This window comes from Ceratotherium simum, chromosome 25 (assembly GCF_057802395.1).
Source record: "Ceratotherium simum simum isolate JZ-2026a chromosome 25, ASM5780239v1, whole genome shotgun sequence".
NCBI lineage: Eukaryota > Metazoa > Chordata > Mammalia > Perissodactyla > Rhinocerotidae > Ceratotherium > Ceratotherium simum.
Window position 1 is genome coordinate 19,765,431 of NC_141924.1, and position 12,544 is coordinate 19,777,974.

The 12,544-nt window shown below is 43.7% G+C and overlaps 1 protein-coding gene across 1 annotated transcript in view; it reads left to right on the plus strand.

The window, feature by feature from the left end:
• The first annotated feature begins 6,527 nt into the window (after positions 1-6,527).
• GLT8D2 (glycosyltransferase 8 domain containing 2) overlaps positions 6,528-12,544 on the plus strand; it is a 37,990-nt gene continuing 31,973 nt past the window's right edge. Inside the window, exon 1 of the mRNA XM_004418042.3 lies at positions 6,528-6,921. The gene's annotated coding sequence lies outside the window, so the exon portion shown is untranslated. The remainder of the gene's footprint in view (positions 6,922-12,544) is intronic.

Sequence of the window (12,544 nt, forward strand, 5' to 3'; positions counted from 1 at the left end):
CAGACACTGGGGGTCATCTTGCAGAAGGGTAGCTACAGGAGTCTGGGAAAGTGGTTGTTTGTTTGTTTTCAGCCCTTCAACAAATGAGAAGCAGACAAGGAAGAAGATGGAAATGATGATAATGATAAAGAAGATGGAAATGAGAGTTGGGCAAGCTAACCAACTAGGCCGGCCTCAGGGAGAGGTAAAACTTGAGGGAGCAAGATCCTGGAGGATCAAGAAAAGATGGATTCAGAACTACATGTCGATTTACGTGTATAATAATGTTGAATATATTATAGTTCTATATTATAAATTATGTAAATATTTATAATCTATAAATATGTAATAAAAAACAGAAAGCTCTATTGGACAATGCTGCTCTAGCCTTTTGAGATTACATTAGAGAAAGTACCTTCATCTCTCACCACTTTCTCTCCTTCACTCCCGTCCCCTGTATCAAACAGCTGTCATATACCTGGACTCACAGTATTGCAAAGGGGTTAAGATCCTGGGATTCAGGATTCAATAGGCATAACTATTTACTTGTGATCTTGGTCAAATTATGTATCCTCTTTGAGCCTCAGATTCTTGTCTATAAAATGGGGATGATAATAGCATCTATTTTTTAGGGTTATTTTGAAGATGAAATGAGATAATATATGTAGAATACAGGCAGTCCTAGCTTTATATGGTAGTACAGTTCTGTAAAAATGACCACTCAACTTGAAACCCTGCAAAGCAATCTTAATTCTCAATGGGAAGTATTACAATTGTTCTGTGATCTTTAAAAATTTCTGTCAAAATATTTAAAACTCTCTTACTGTTGGTTTTAAATGTCTATGGAAATGAAAAAATTATTAGACCTAATATTTATTTGTTACACTGTAATTTAAAACATTAGAAACATTGAGAAATAAATGTTTTATTTTTTGGTATAAAACTTACCAGGAGTAGTTGGAGCAGTGCTTACCTTCTTGTCATATAACTTTCTGTATGGAGTGAGCATCTTTTCTGTGCCATAGCAAATTGTCACACTCCTTTCTAAGTTTGGATCAGCTTCCCATATTTTATGCGTTGCACTTTCAATGTCATGCAGTATCTTTGAGAGTTCCTTTAATGTGAAGTTTTTGCCCATGTCACTTCCTCTGGAGAGTCTTCATCATTTTCATCACAACCTCTTTCCTCATTTATGTTCATAAATTCACTTGTACTAAATTTTTCTGACTGCTTATCTAGAGTTGAATAGTGACAGCATCATGCCGTGGCCAGCTATTTCTTCTCTCCCTCCATTTACCTTTGATTTGAACTTCACTCCCACTATTATCACATTTTGTTTCTTTGCTGCACTTTTATCTTTGTTGGCCAATTCTATTATCCATTTTTGTAAATATTACATGGGTTTATCACTGGGAATTAAGGAAGCAACAGAACTTCATGCCTCGCTCTGTCCATAAACTGAATAATAGATGTCCAGTGACCAGTCACCAACAGACTGTCAGAGAAGTGACATGATTGGGTGCTGATCATGATGTGGATCTGATATTTGCATAGTAATTATGTGAACTGAAAATCTAGCAGCAAAGTTTGTACTTATGCATTTACTCACAGTTAATATATTGTGGTAACAGATTTGTTGGGGGACTGATGTTATTAAACTAAACCATGGTAGCTGAAATTTGTGCTGTTGCCATGCAAAGCAAAGACTGTGCTGCACTGATGCGGTGCCTGGCCTGTAGGAAGCAGTAGATTGTTTTACTTCTATCATCATCATCATTTTCACTATATTGCTACTGTTTCTACTCTTCCTCCTGGGCTATAGGCCACTGAGGAGTCAGCCCGAGAGGGAGGGGCTGGTGCTGGGAGGTGGCAGACAGTGCTGTGTTTTCAGCCAAGAGTATAAATTGCCATGTCCGAGGGATACCTTAATCTCACTTGAGGCCTCAGGCCAAGGGCTTATAGGCAGAGGTCTGAGAAGGGGTTTGGGGAGTGCCAGCAGGTAGACAGAACTCAACAACAGAGAGCCTGGGCAGGCACTGTTCCCAAGAGGAAGCAGATTGTGTCTGTTCACAGATCACAGGGCTCCGGCCATGGGTCTTGGCTGAAGCGGCAGCCAAGGCATGGAGAGGGCAGCTGGCAAGAGCAAGGCAGGATTCTAGGCCAGGTAGAGCCTACACCAGTTACCAGAACAGGGATCTGGCACAAGAGCCAAGAAACAAAAACAGTCATCTCGTGGGAGACAGGGACCCCAGGTGCAAAGAGTCAGGTGCAGGAGCAATGGCTGCAGCTCAGGGGGCGGCAGGGAAGAGCCCAGAGCACCTGAGCTCCAGACAAGGAGATGATCCATCATTGAGCCCCACAGGGCAAAAGAGAGGGAATTGAGGCTCCTGTGGTTGTAGTTCCTGCCCCATGTGGGTGATTTTGGAGCCCAGCCCTGGGAGACAGAGGCAATGAATAGAGGCTTGTCAGCCTGACCCAGTGTAGTGATTACTGTTGCTAACAGAGTGCTTCCTCCTTTCCTTCACTCACTTTTATCAGCCTTAATAGATTTTATCTAAGACCTTATCTACAAAGTAATACACTCAGCCAAGGCAGGCCCATTGAGTAAGAGGAAATGATGAACTTTGGACTTGCAACTAGTAAGAAATAGACATGGACTAATAATGACTCAGATATACATTGTGTTGACTAATGATACCGCAAATTTAAAATGTATATAGATCACAAAGGACTGCTTTCAGGCATATAACTGAGACCTGACAAAGTGGCTTAACCACATAAGCGTTTATTTTCCTCACATAGTTAGATGTCCCATAAGCAGTTAGTTCAGGGCCCCCAATGCCATCAGGGACTTAGGCTCCTCCTACGTTCTTGCTCTGCCCTCCTTAACAGGTGCAGGGCTGCCGGCTCACACCATGCCGGGGAACCCTAGCCACACTGTGCAAGGATATTTTCCATTTGCTTATACAGATCTACTCTCCACTCTTCAACTTATTCAGTGCCCTGAGAGGCTGACTTATATGTACTACATCACGTGAGCTCCCCTGCCCTCTGACTTCCGGTTGGGTTTGGCCAATGGGAGGCACCACCAAGAGGAGATTGTAAGGTTGGGGTAATTAGCCCCCTAGTCCCTTTTGTGTGGGTCAACACAGGCTGCTTCTGTGGGGCAGCCTTGTCCATACAGCTCCTTTCTCCCAGTCCTGTTAACCATTCCCTTCCCTTGCCCTTCAGGGCTAGAGGTGGTAATGGCTCCCTGCAATTGCTAACCCCAGGCTATTGCACCATCTCTTCATGATGTTTCGCTAATACCAGCTACACCTTTTCAAATGGCGCCTTTTTTCAAAGTCTCCACCATTAGCCTACTGGAGTGAGCCATCTGTGTCCTGCCAAGACGCTGACTGACTCAACGCTGCAGTCTGTGCAGAGCCTGTGTGGCCATATGCCCCAGCACAGTGTGGGCCTTTTCTCCTCAGAACTGCAAGATGGCTGCTCCACCTCCAGGCATCGAGGCTGGATTTCAGACAGGAAGAAAGGGCAAGAGGCGCCAAACAGCTCTTTGCCAGGAGAATATTAGCTTTCTAGGAAGTGGCAGACAGCTGACTTCTGCTTATATGTCGCTCTAGCTGCAGGCGGTCTGAGAGGTGAGTATTTTTAACTGGGCAATTACTGGCCCAAATGAAAGAGTGTTTCTATTTGAAGGGAAGAAGCAGGAGGGTTATTAAATAGGCCACCAGCAGTGTTTGCAACATCATATAACTCATTTAGATTTTTTTTTAAGTTACAAATAACTTACTGTTACAATTCCCTTCCCTAGTTCATACCTTGGGGTGTCTTCATGCAATAATAATAATATTAACTTGATTTATTGAGCTCTTCCTGAGTGCTTTACATGCGTGATGTCTTTTAACCCTCACACGAGTCGTTTGAGGCTTCCCCACTTTATAGACGAGGAAACTGAAGGTGAGATTTTCAGTAATGTGCAACTATAATACCTGAGCAAACATCTAGGTCTGTCTGTCTGTCTGCAGAGCGTGTGCTGGTAGCCACTGCACTTACCAGAGTGTCCCTTATCTTCTGTGTCTCTTTCTGTTCTTCTCATTTCTTCCACAGGGAATAATCTGTGCATACACTGTGGAAATCTAGGTCATAAGTAATAAGCCTCTTGCATCCTCAGAACATGGCCCAGCAGAAATAAAAGAGAAAGAATCTGGAGTTGGAGACAGTAGAGGGGCAGGGAGAAAGTGTACAAAGAACAAAGACCAGAGAGATTTGGGTTCATGTGGAAATTAATCAGAACAGCAAGCAGAGTCCGTGAACACAATGTAATTACTATTTCAATTCCAAGTCCCCCTGTTAGGGGCTTTAGTTGTCATACTCTCTGAACGGACTTACCCACCAGCTCTTACACTGGGGCAGGCATTCTGCTAAGTGCATGAGAGATGCAAAGGGGGAGAAAACCCAGTCTTTGGAGGAAGCTGAAATGGGCAGGAGCCAGCTTGGAGTGTTTTCCACCACGCTGCTGCTGCTCCTGACAGCACGTGATTCTGGAAGGGCAGTTTCAAGCCCTGAGCCAAGAAATGCTGATATTTTTGCTCACGTGGGTACTATTAGGAACTGGAGCAGGAGTTAGAGCACCATACCCTTTGCTGCCGCTGAACCATCTGACTTCCCACCGGTGATGGATGTATACAATGTATCTTTGCCGCCACCAAAGATATATATCTCACAACCATGCCTGTTAGCTAAAACATTGAGTAGAGTTGTGGTTTAAAAAGAGTACAACTTGCTGAGAGTAAAGAGAGAAGAGGAATAACATCATGTCAAGCCTGCTCCAAAGAAAAATGACACACTTGCTGGATTGTGTGAGGGCTTTAGGACAGGAGTACATAAGGGAATGCCACCAGGGCAGCCAGTAAGTCTATACACACAGTGACTTGGTGCTGAAGGATGACCAAGTGAAGAGTGCAGTCACTGGGGATGCAACTGAACCCTAGAGTTGTGGCCCAAAGTCCTACTATTTGAAACGTGCCTCAAGTAAGAAACAGTTGAGAAGAGCTGAACAGGAATTGCAGTCCTGGCTTTATTACTAACTTGCTTTGGGAACTTGGACTTCAACTCGCTCAAGCCTCAGTTTGCTCATCTGCGAATTGGGGCAAACAACATCTGCTCAACTTCCCTAACAGGAATGTTGTGAGACTAAAACGAAATAGAAGATGTGCAAATGCTTTGTCAGTGTTCAAAGTTCTATACAGGTGGGAGCTATTCAGGATACTCCCACTGTCCAAGTTCAAGTCTGAAAAAACCCCACTAAATCCTTTAGAGCTGCACTGTGCAGTATAGTAGCCACTAGCCACATTGGCTATTGAGTACTTAACATGTGACTAGGGCAACTGAGGAACTGAATTTTAAATTTTACTTAGTTTAAATGAATTTAAATTGAAAAATTGATGCTCGATTCAGTCATTGGAAGACTTTTAAGTGTGCTTGGAACAAACTGAGTATGTGAATCTACTTTTTAAACTGCAAATTTTATAAAATCAAAATACATCAATTGTTTCTGATGAAATTTAGTGTTTGAATTTTTTTATTTTTTTATTTATTTTTTTTAAAGATTTTATTTATTTATTTTTCCCCCAAAGCCCCAGTAGATAGTTGTATGTCATAGTTGCACATCCTTCTAGTTGCTGTATGTGGGACGCGGCCTCAGCATGGCCGGAGAAGCGGTGTGTCAGTGCTCGCCCGGGATCCAAACCCCGGCAGCCAGCAGCAGAGCGCGCGCACTTAACCGCTAAGCCACAGGGCCAGCCCTAGTGTTTGAATTGAGACGTGCTGCAAGTGTAAAATACACACCAGATTTCAAAGATTTAACACACACACACAAAGAATGTAAAATGCCTTGTTAATAATGTTTTATATTGATTACCTATTGAAATAATATTTTATATATTGGGTTAAATGAAATATATCATTAAAACTAATTTCACATCTTTGTACTTTTCTTAAAGTGACTACTAGAAAATTTAAAATTACAATGTGGCTTGCATTATATTTCAATTAGGCCACACCACTTCAGAAAGAGGTTGTGAGCAGAGGGCTCCTCATTTCCTTATGGGAACTAGGGAGAGAGCCATGGCAGAAATACATTCCATGATCCCAGGCAAAGTGCTGGCACATTTCCTGGGTTTCTGAGAATCAATGGCAGAAAAACAGAACAGCACAGAGCTGGGTGGAGTTGATTCCCCGCCTGATTCTTTTCCATATTCAGGCACAAAACACACCATCTTGAAACTTCTGCCACTAACTATCATTGCCTTGATCAGATGAGAGACCATGGTTCTTATCTGGGCTTTGATTTGGGGACGACAGCGTCTTAATGACTAGGAGATTTCAGAAGCCAGCCAGGAAGATATTCTTAAAATCATTATGAACTTAATTTTTTCACTTCTGCTGTTTCAAAGTTTACCTTAGACACCACGTATGGTAGAAATTCACCCTCCATGCATTTGCTTTTCTCTGATTTTAAATCTTTTCCTGCAGAGCAGCCTTGTTTTCGAAATGCTCTGCACACAGACTGCTGGAGGAGGATTCAAGAGGAAGTCTGGCCCGTCCCAGCCGGCCTGCCAAGCACATCTGGAAGTGTTTTCGGCCGCCTCACTCTGCCAGCGCAGCGCCTGGATTCCCAGCTGCTCCGCGCAGGAGTGGAAGAAACCCGAGCTGCTCCAAGTCAACGCAAGCACAGAGGGGTGGGGAGGGGGAGGAATACTCTTGGAAACGTTATATTGGCCTTGGGGCTCCCCAGCCCTTTGGGGTTTCCAATGGGATCTTAGAAGCAGCAGAAGCAGTGTGAAGGGCGGCAGCCCGGGGCCAGCCACGATTTGAACGCTCTGCCCTGCAGCTCTTCTGGACCGAGGAGCCCAAAACCCTGCCTTCACCATTCACCAGGTAAACGGAAATCTACGTGCAGCATGGCAGCCTTTCCATTTTACCCTGGCCCGCCTGCAGCGCGCCTTTATTTTGCTACAGATTCCAAAAAGTAAATCAGACTTAGACCGTCCCACACAAACTTTGCCTTCAGGAGCCCCCAGCCGCTGTTTGCAGCATTCCAACGGAGCCTTACTGTTCCATGGCAGCAAATCCAGGATATTCAATGTGCAAGTTTTTCACACCCTGGACTGCTTTTCCAGACTGGGGTTTAACCCCTCCCCCCCACCCAAAATAGTGTGACATGCTCTTTGCATCAGGTTTTGAGCATGGAAATCAGTGGTTAGCTAGGACGCAGATAAATGCTAGCATTTAATGCAGGTATGTTTCTGAGCCACAAAAGATTTAATTGAGCTGTGCTTCATGTTTTTGGAATCTGTCCTAGGCTGTTCTGAGGGCCTCGGTCCCCCAAAAAAGGAACTGGCAGTTGTGGAAATCTAAATGAGGCTTATTGTAAATACAATAGTCAAAGCGTTTGGGTTGAAAATGCTTTTTAACATTCAAAAAATGTTATGTTCATTTTATAAGCAAATGTAATACATTGGATAAGCCTGATATAGCCTGATATATATATATATATATATATAACTTATGATGTAAGTTAAGAAGGGGTAGTAAGCACAAGAGTAAAAAGTGAGAGAGGAAGAAAATGTGATGATATCTGAAGATCTGGATGTGCTGTGGGAGAAAATCAGTCCTCTGCAGCCAGATATCCAAAGTGACATTAGTTTGTTTGTTTTGTCTTTTCTTCCCAACGTCTTGGTGTTGCATTTCTGTGTAGTATCCTTTTTGTGTTATGTAATGGAATTCCAGCCCTCCATCTCATGCAGTCAGCAGGAGAACAGTGCCGGGCAGTGGTGAGAACATGGGCTCTGGGGTCCTACTCACCAAGTTGAATCTATCTATGCACTGCCACTTCTAAGCTTTATAAGCTTTGACTCTTGGTGAGCTATTTAACTTGCCTGGGACTCTATTTCCTCAAATGTAAAATGGGAATTAAGTGACACCATATGTCTAAAGGACATAACTCAGTGAGGCCTCAGGGGAGGTTAGCTTCTCTGGTGGTGCTGATGACGACGATGGTGATGATGAAAATGACCACACATCCCGCATCGGGCAGCAGCCCTGCTTTTGACACGTGTTCCCTCTGATACTCTGGTCATCCAAGTGTTCCTCATGTCCTCACACGCTGTCTCTCCAGGACCCTGCTTTCTTCCTTCCTCCTTTCAAACATGTCTCTTTCTTTTTTTCCATTCTGGCTCTCTTTATTTCTTCTTTGTTCTCTCTCTTTCCTTGCTGAGAGAAAGACATGCTCATTAAGCCACAGCCCTCATAGTTTTCATTTCTAGTTCCCGTGGAGAATGATACTAAAGCCTTCTTTTGTTTCAGCATTTATGAAAGAATGTTCTGAAGAAGATAGTCTCACGGGAAAAATATACTCTGTGAACTATATCACCTTCTCAGAAATCTCAAGGCGTAATGGCATTTTAAAGGTCCTGAGAAGTCCCGCAGTAGAGAAATCTGCTTATAGTTGTTTAGCAGAGTGGTTCCCAGTTGACCTGTGAACCATTTTATCACATAACATCAACACATCTCAGAGCACACTCTACTATATCCTATTCTGGCCACATCTGTTTTTATTTGGTTCCTCTTATGGACAGTCTACTTCATACCTCCCCTGGTGAATACCCAAGGGGATGTCTTGTTCTTCCTCCCCTAGTTAAGGGCATAAGATTGATCACATGTGCCATGTTGATATATGGAAAATCTGGCCTAAAGTGGACAGCAGGGACCAGCAAATTTTCTTCAAAGGGCCAGATAGGTGGCTGTGCAGACTCTGTGGTCTCCATTGAAATTGCTCAGATCTGCTGTTGTAATGTGAAAATAGCCATAGACAAAACATCAAAGAATAAGCCTGGCTATGTTCCTATAGAACTTTATTTACAAACACTGGTGATGGGCAGGATTTGGCCCAAGGGCCGTAGTTTGTTGACACCTGGTACGAGCCATTTTGGGAGAAAATGACTCATTCCAACACAGGAAAAAGCAGAATGGGTCCTCCACAAACTAAGGACTCCCACATCTGGTTTCCCTGTCCTGTGTATTTTGATGGATCTTGAGTAAACCTTTCATGCGATAGCAAAAACCAAAAAGGCCAGAGACGCTTTGTTGTAGGCCAAATTCCGGAGTCCTGATTTTTTTTTTTTTTTCCCCTCTCTTTTCTTCTGGTGAACTCATGCTGTTTTCCTGTTCACAACTCTGCAGCTTGCATGGTTTAAGATGAAGTACTCTATTGAATGTGTTTTATGCAGGTGCAAACTTCAGGGTTCAAGTCTTATGGAGTTAAGTTAAATCACAGAGATTATGTTAGTTGCTTGACACATAGTGATAACAATCAGCAATGGAAAGTGGTATGAAAGTGGTTAAGAATATGAACTTAGAGCCAGACTGCCTGCGTGTGAAGCCTGGCTCTGCCACTCATTCGTTGTGTCACCCTTCGCAGGTCTCTTAACGTCCCTGAACTTCAGTTTCATCATTGGTAAATTTGGGATAATAACCTTATAGGGTTGTCATGAGAATTGAATTAATTAATATACGTAAAGGTCTTAGAACAGCGCCTGGCATATAGATGTTGCTGTCTAAGTGTTACCTATTATTATTATAGGTTATTTAATTTAATCTGCAGAACATCCCATTTTACAGATTGGGTTTTGTAAGTTGCCTAAGATACACAGCTAAGACATGGGGCAGAACCAGGACTCAAAGTCAGCTCTATGTAATGACAAAGCCCGTGATATTTCCACTCAGGTACATGCTGTGACAGATTTAAGTCATTCAACAGTACCTTTTAGCTGCCTCCTCTTTTATCTTCCCTTTTGATTCTCAGGTCCTTTCCTCTTCCTCTGCACCTGAACCCATGGCAGACATGATTAATCAATCACAGCTCCCCACCCCCCACAACATCTCATGATGGCTTTAGATTCCTTCTCAATTTAGCAATACTGAAAGCCCCTACCAATTGATTGCAGTTGGCATGTAGAATAAAACTTAGGGGCTCTGATTTTTGGAATATTTTTCTGGAGTCCTTCCCACTTTTGCCTTTTCTTCAAGGCAGAAGTAATCCCCTTAGCCACTGCCAGGTCTTAAAACATTCTTTCCAGATTTGGCTACAGGCCCAAACTCTTTGGCACCTGGTAAAGTAGCTCCCCATGCAAGGCCTTCAGGGGTCTGTTTTTAAGCTTAACAGATACTTCTCCGGGTCCCCAGCAGGTCCAGACCAATTTGGTAAGCTCTCCTCTTCTTCCTAGTCACAGGCCCCAGGACCTCAGCCTACTTTTCTCCCCGCTTTGAAGCTGCCGCTATCCAGTGCCTTGCCTAGGGAATTCTTCCCTCCAACACTGGCTGCAGGGTGACTCCCCAGCTCTATCTTTCTTGCTGTCTTCAAGACAAGCCTACAGACTCTTTAATGCTACGTGCTTGACTATTTATTACTACAAGGGAACAACACGGAAGTTACTCAGCCTGGGAAAGCTTACAAAGGTGCAGAGGACACAGTTCTGGGGCTCCTTATTGTGATGGTGTGAGAAAGGCCAATAAGAAGATCAGAGCCCTCTGCTTTTATCCCTGGAATGGGACCATCAACAGTCCCCTCCTTCTGCCTTTCTTCCTTAGTGAAGGTCTACTGACCCCTTTCTTCCTGGGATTAAAGACCACAAGAGCCTCTTTCCCTTTCTTCCTCTCTCCTGTTTCTCACTCATTCATTCCGCACACATTTACTGAGGCTCACAGAGGTGGGTAAGCCACAGCCCCGTCCTCAATCATCTCATGAGCTAGCAGAGGAGACAGGCACACCCATAGTACTAGATCACAGTGTTCTGAGTACAGGGATAGGGACAGGAATGGTGATCAGGGGAGCACCCAGGCAGGGTAATCAGGTGAGACTTCCTGAAGGAGGTGATGCCTGAATGGAGTCTTTAAGACACAAGTAACAATTTGCTGGCGAAAGAAGAGGGGAAAGGGCGTTCCAGGCAGAGGGGACAGCATGAACCCAAGTCCAGAGGCAAGAAAAGCATAGACTTGGGTGCGGAAGACAGTGGAGGGCTGGAGACTATCCTCTAAGCAGTTCAGCTTAGACAGAAGGCATAGCATGGAGGACCTACGGGCATCTTAAGCTCCAACCTTAACCTTGGGGTAGTGGGGTCCCAGTGAAGGGCTTTAGGCGGAAAAGGGACACTCAGAGTTGTGTTTCAAATCAGTCAGTAGAATTCTACAAGACAACTGGCTTGTCTTCTTCAAAAAAATTAAGGTCATGAAAAATAAAAGGCAGTGTGGGTGGAGTGGGACTGATCAAAAGTAAAAGAAACTGAAGTGATGACAACAAAACTGTAAAAGACAATATTGGAATAATGGGGGAAATTTGAATATGGACTGCTTATTGGACGTTAATAAATTATTGTTATTTTATTTTTCCTAGGTGTGATAATGGCATTGTGGTTATGTGAGAGGATATCCTTGTTCTTAGAGATGCTCACTGAAGTATTTAGGGGTCAAGTGTCATGATGTCTGATATATCTGTCTTTCTATCAGAGAGAGAGAGAGAAATAAGAAAGCATATATGGCAACATGTTAGCAATTGGTGAATCTGGGGTAGGGTATGTGAGAATTTATTCTTTCAACTTTTTGGTAGACTTGAAATGTTTCAAGTGATAAGAAGAAAAGGAAAATCAAACACAAAATTAAGGGTACACAAACAGCATGTATATTTAAAATTAATTTACTATAATTATCAAACAACAAAAATAGTCGCTATGGCAGTTGTACCAATGACAGATTGGGGAAGGAGAGGGAGCAGAAATTCTAGAGGCAGGGAGGCCAGGTGGGAAGTTACTGCAGAGTCAGTGAGTGAGATGAGGCAGAGTAGAAAGGAGAGGGATGTAAGAAACACTTAGGAGGTGACATTTAGGAATCAGTGATTGATTGAATGAGGGATTAGGAGAGGGAAGTTGAAGAGGAGGCTCAGAGAACACCAGAGGAGAAGCTTTTCTGGTGGAGGTGCTGGTTTCAGTTGTGAAATATGACGTTTGTGGTGCTGTGTGACATCCTAGGCGAGAGGGTCAGATATTCATCCCTTCAGTCGGTAAATATTTTTTATTCATTTTTTTTTCTTACTGAGGAAGATTAGCCCTGAGCTAACATCTGTGCCAGTCTTCCTCTATTTTTTTTTTTTTTTTTGTGAGGAGGACCAGCCCTGAGGTAACATCCAATGCCAATCCTCCTCTTTTTTGCTAAGGAAGACTGGCCCTGGGCTAACTAACATCTGTGCCCATCTTCCTCTATTTTATATGGGATGCCGCCACAGCATGGCTTAATAAGCGGTGCGTTGGTACATGCCCGGGATCCGAACTGGTGAACCCCGGGCCGCCACAGTGGAGCGCACGCACTTAACTGCTTGCACCACTGGGCTGGCCCCAATCTTGCTCTATTTTGTATGTGGGTCGCTGCCACAACATGGCTTGATGAGTGGTGTAGGTCCGTGCCCAAAATCCAAACCCACGAACCCAGGGCTGCTGAAGCGGAGCACACA